Source organism: Mus caroli, chromosome 6 (genome assembly GCF_900094665.2).
Source record: "Mus caroli chromosome 6, CAROLI_EIJ_v1.1, whole genome shotgun sequence".
Taxonomy (NCBI): domain Eukaryota; kingdom Metazoa; phylum Chordata; class Mammalia; order Rodentia; family Muridae; genus Mus; species Mus caroli.
Window position 1 is genome coordinate 37,247,807 of NC_034575.1, and position 5,959 is coordinate 37,253,765.

A 5,959-nucleotide genomic window follows, 5' to 3' on the forward strand; every position below is an offset into this window, starting at 1 on the left:
GTAAGAAGGACACATGCTCCACTATGTTCATAGCAGCCTTATTTATAATAGCCAGAAGCTGGAAAGAACCCAGATGCCCCTCAAGAGAGGAATAGATACAGACAATGTGGTACATTTACACAATGGAGTACGACTCAGCTATTAAAAAAAATTAATTTATGAAATTCCTCGGCAAATGGATTGACCTGGAGGGCATCATACTGAGTGAAGTAATACAATCACAAACGAACTCACATGATATTTACTCAATGATAAGTGGATATTAGCCCAGAAACTTAGAATACCTAAGATATAAGATACAAATTGTGAAACACATGAAACTCAAGAAGAACGAAGACCAAAGAATGGACACTTTGCCCTTTTTTAGAATTGGGAACAAAACACCCATGGAAGGAGTTACAGAGACACAGTTTGGAGCTGAGACGAAAGGATGGACCATCTAGAGACTGCCATATCTGGGGATCCATCCCATAATCATCCTCTAAACGCTGTCACCATTGCATACACTAGCAAGATTTTGCTGAATGGACCCTGATATATCTGTCTCTTGTGAGACTATGCCGGGGCCTAGGAAACACAGAAGTGCATGCTCACAGTCAGCTATTGGATGGATCACAGGGCCCCCAGTGGAGGATCTAGAGATAGTACCCAAGAAGTTAAAGGGATCTGCAACCCTATAGGTGGAACAACAATATGAACTAACCAGTACCCCCTCCCCTGCGCCCCCCGAGCTTGTGTCTCTAGCTTCATATGTATCAGAAGATGGCCTAGTGGGCCATCAGTGGAAAGAGAGGCCCATTGGTCATGCAAACTTTATATGCCTCAGTACAGGGGAACGACAGTGTCAAGAAGTGGGAGTGGGTGGGTGGGTGAGTGGGTGGGGAACCATATGGCGTACTTTTGGGATAGCATTGGAAATGTAAATGAAATAAATACCCAATAAAAAGGAACATAAAAAAATAAGTAGGCTTATAAATAAATAAATAAATAAACAACTACAACTGCAGCAATTCCCAGTTGCTATCTATTGATGAACTATGGACAGGAAGACTGCTTTAGAATGCATGACAGGAAAGACCTGGTAGGAATAGGAACAGAAAGCTGAAACCTGAAATGGTGTGGGAGGATCAGTTTGGTAAGAGGCACACCAGGGCAGCAGCAGAGTGAACATCAGAGAGGAACAAGTCCTGGGGTAGAGGTGCAGCTTCCCTTAGGATCTGATGAATCAAAGGCAGAGACTGACTTGGTGTTTGTTTTATTCTTTCAGACAAAAGGGTCACATGACCTGCTACAAACTGTGTTAGTTGGGGTCGCATGACCTTTCAGAAAGTGCATCAGGTCTGACAGCTTTGCTTACCTTGTTGGAAACAGCTTCCAAATGATCAAATCTGCCCTAGTGGAAACCCCCCATGCCACTCATTTCGACTGTCTGGGAAAGTTCTTTTCAAATTTTTTGGAAGCAGGGTATGCTGAGAGCTGAGCTTACCCCAGTAGCCACTTCAGACTCTCTCTCTCTAGACCAATCACAGAGGTCCGAGGACCATTGTTTTACAGATTAGAGTATAAGTGCTAGTATGAAAAGCGAGTGCCTCTCTCTTTCTTCCCTGTCTCCTTTCCTTGAGTGCGGAGTGTGGCTGGTGATCCACAGGACTTCGCTATTCCCACATCTGAGTAGCTCACTATAGGGGACCTCCTCCACCTTCTCTCACATGATTGACAGGGCACCCCTCCAATGGCTGTGAACTGACATCCTAAGAAAATTTTCAGGTACTGGGGGGAGCCATGGGTACTTGCCCAGGGCCACTCTGAGGTGCATCCTAGGAGGGTCCCTGGAAGAGTTGAGCTATGTAGCAGACAGATCTAGACAGCTGACACTCCTCCTTGTTGAGTTCTCTCCTTCCATTTTTTTTTTTTTTGTTTCTCCCCATGTTCTTCACTTGGGATTTCAGGCAGACCCCCCTTGTTCCTCCTGTCTCCTTTGTTCGTCCTGTTCATATGAAATGTTAAACAACTCATGTTGCCCATCTCCTTTCATCTATCCTCATAGTCCAGTCCATTTAGTTCATGGACATGACCAGACTGAGCTGACCTGGCCTGAATCTGAGGAATGCATTCCCACCTTCCATATCTTTGACTAAGAACTGTATAGAAGAACCCTGTCACTTTTCAGCCACTACTCTGTGAGGTGAAATATTTATTGGTGTTGGCACGTCTCTATGTGCCTCACCCCCCACTTCATAGCACTGTTCCCGGAAAGTGAACTGTGGGAAATTCTGCTTAGGGCTGGAAAAGGCAGCAGGTAGATCAGGAATTCCAAGCTCAATGTCTCATGAAGTTTGTTTGAAAAGAAAGTCCTCTAATTTTTCCCAAGTTTGGCAGGAAGAGCAACAAACGAAAACAGTCCCAGCACTCTGTAACTAAATGTGCTTGCACGCGTGAACACACACCTTTTTCAAATTCGTGACTCAAGTTCAGAGAGCTAAGATAAAGGAGTTCTGAGTTAACTAGAAAACTGTTCCAGTCCAATAAAACTAAAAGAAAAACAGACCTGTGAGAAGATACACTGACTGTCGGGAATGGCGTCCAGTAGCCTTCTGGCACTTTAAGGATTTCTTCCCAGCGTCGTCTTAGTGCTTGCACACCCAGCCACACACCGGAACAAACCCGGACAGAAAATTCACACCACAGAGGTTGCGGCGGCTGACTGTCGCTGCAGAGTCTGGACTGCAGTTTGAATAAGGGTCTTCCATGGGCGGGGCCTCTAGGGGCGGGGCTGCGGAAGGCGGGGCTATAGGAAAGCCCGCTGCCCAAGTGAATGACTTTCCTTAGGGCCGATTTGAGTCTCGAGGGTGGAGCTTCCCAGGGGCGGATCTTTTCCAGGGCGTGACTATCCCAGGAACAGGGCTGGTTATAGGTGAGGCTGTCCTATTGGATGAGCTACCCAGGGAACTGGTTAGTTGTGGGGCTGTTCCGGATGCGAAGCCATCTATGAAGCTGGACTATTCCCGTATCTGGGAAGTCCGGATGTACGAACATCCACTAACAGTTGCTCTGCCAGACCGGGAATCTGACTACAGCTGGCTTGGTGCTACACCAGTGCCTATTTGCTCTGTTAATATCTCCAAGCTTGGGCTTCAGGGCCAGCCCCCTAGTGACCATCACTGGCAGTGTAGCTGTCGGAATCTGAGGAGAGGAAATCTCTTTCAGGAGCATTTTCACTGGGCAGAAAACATGACTGTATCATGCAGTTTTATTTTTGTTTGTTTTGTTTTGTTTTGTTTTGTTTTGAAATCACAATTGCTGTGTAGTACTGCTTGAGATCAGGCTTGGTGATTCCCCCAGAGGTTTTTTTTTTTTTTGCTATTCCAGATGAATTTGCAAATTGCCCTTTCTAACTCAGTGAAGAATTGAGTTGGAATTTTGATGGGGATTGCATTGAATCTGTAGATTGCTTTCAGCAGGATAGCCATTTTTACTATATTAATTCTGCCAATCCATGAGCATGGGAGATCTTTCCATCTTCTGAGATCTTCTTCAATTTCTTTCTTCAGAGACTTGAAGTTCTTATCATACAGATCTTTCACTTCCTTAGTTAGAGTCACACAAGGTATTTTATATTATTTGTGACTATTGTGAAGGGTGTTGTTTCCCTAATTTCTTTCTCATCCTGTTTATCTTTTGTGTAGAGAAAGGACATTGATTTGTTTGAGTTAATTTTATATTCAGCTACTGTGCTGAAGCTGTTTATCAGGTTTAGGAGTTCTCTGGTGGAATTTTTAGGGTCACTTATATATACTATCGTATCATCTGCAAATAGTGAAATTTTGACTTCTTCCTTTCCAATTTGTATTTCCTTGATCTCCTTTTGTTGTCGAATTGCTCTGGCTAGGACTTCAAGTACTAGATTGAATAGGTAGGGAGAAAGTGAGCAGCCTTGTCTAGTCCCTGATTTTAGTGGAATTGCTTCCAGCTTCTCTCCATTTACTTTGATGTTGGCTACTGGTTTGCTGTATATTGCTTTTATTATGTTTAGGCATGGGACTTGAATTCCTGATATTTCCATGACTTTTATCATGAACGGGTGTTGGATTTTGTCAAATGCTTTCTCCGCATCCAACGAGATGATCATGTTATTTTTGTCTTTGAGTTTGTTTATATAGTGGATTACGTTGATGGATTTCTGTATATTAAACCATCCCTGTGTCCCTGGAATGAAGCCTAAGTGGTCATGATGGACAGACAGGTAGAGGAGAGGAATAGAATTGAAGACCCAGAAATGAACCCACACACCTATGGTCACCTGATCTTTGACAAGGGAACTAAAACAATCCGTAGGGAAAAAAAGACAGCATTTTCAACAAATGGTGCTGGCACAATTGGTGGTTATCATGTAGAAGAATGTGAATTGATCCATTCTTATCTCCTTGTACAAAGCTCAAGTCTAAGTGGATTAAAGAACTCCACATAAAACCAGAGACACTGAAATTTATAGAGGAGAAAGTGGGGAAAAGCCTCGAAGATATGGGCACAGGGGGAAAATTCCTAAACAGAACAGCAATGGCCTGTACTGTAAGATCAAGAATCAACAATTGGGACCTCATAAAATTGCAAAGCTTCTGTAGGGCAAAAGATACTGTCAATAATACAAAAAGGTCACCAACAGATTGGGAAAGAATTTTTACCAATCCTAAATCTGATAGGGGATTAATATCCAATATATACAAAGAGCTCAAGAAGCTGAACTCCAGAAATCCAAATAACCCCATTAAAAAATGGGTACAGAGCTAAACAAAGAATTCTCAACCGAGGAATACCGAAGGGCTGAGAAGCAGTTGAAAAAATGTTCAACATCCTTAATCATCAGGGAAATGCAAATCAAAACAACCTTGAGATTCCACCTCACACCAGTTAGAATGGCTAGGATCAAAAATTCAGGTGACAGCAGATGCTGTCAAGGATGTGGAGAAAGAGGAGCACTCTTCCATTGCTGGTGGGATTGCAAGCTTGTACAATCACTCTGGAAATCAGTCTGCCAGTTCCTNCGAAAACTGGACATAGTACTACCAGTAGATCCAGCAATACCTCTCCTGGGCATATACCCAGAAGATGTTCCAACTGGTAAGAAGGACACATGCTCCACTATGTTCATAGCAGCCCTATTTATAATAACCAGAAGCTGGAAAGAACCCAGATGCCCCTCAACCAAGGAATGGATACAGAAAATGTGGTATATATAAGACAACTCTTATAAGTGTGACATTTAATTGTGGCTGGCTTACAGGCTCATAAGTTCAGTCTATTATTATCAAGGTGGGGACATGGCAGCATCTAGGTAGACATGATGCAGGAGGAGCTGAGAGTTCTACATCTTCATCTGAAGGCTGCTAGCAGAACACTAACTTCCAGGGTATTAAAGCCCACTCCCTCTGTGACACACCTACTCCAACAAGGCCACACCTCCAAACAGTGTCACTCCCTGGACCAAGCGTATTCAAACAATTACAATCATTAATAGTGCAAGGGATTAATTCTTGCCCATGGGATGGGTCTCAATTATAGCCAGTCATTGGCTGGCCATTCTCTTAGTATCTGCTCTATTTTGACCCTGCACATCTCATAGCCAGGATATACTTTGGGTCGAAGATTTTCTGGATGGGTTGCTGTCCTTATCCCTCCTGGAAGTCCTGCCTGGCTACAGGGAATGGCTACTTCAGGATCCACCTCCCCCACTGCTAGAAATCTCAGTCCCCATAGACTCTGTGGGCCCCCCACTCCCAATCCTAGGCCTCTGGAATAGCCTAGAAATTGTGCCAAACCACTGCCCATCTCCCTTCTCACCTGCTATTCCTACATATGATCTCCTCCTCTCTCCTCCTGCTGACCTCCCCATCCCCTATTCTACCCAGTACCCCCTTTCCATTGACCTCCAATATCTATTTTGTTTTCCCTTTTAAGAAGG

General features: G+C 43.9%; 1 protein-coding gene across 1 annotated transcript in view; it reads right to left on the reverse strand.

Moving 5' to 3' along the window:
• Positions 1–2,749, reverse strand: part of Tcaf2 (TRPM8 channel associated factor 2) — a 21,860-nt gene extending 19,111 nt beyond the window's left edge. The window contains exon 1 of the mRNA XM_021165630.2: positions 2,549–2,749. The gene's annotated coding sequence lies outside the window, so the exon portion shown is untranslated. The remainder of the gene's footprint in view (positions 1–2,548) is intronic.
• Between the last annotated feature and the right edge of the window lie 3,210 nt (positions 2,750–5,959).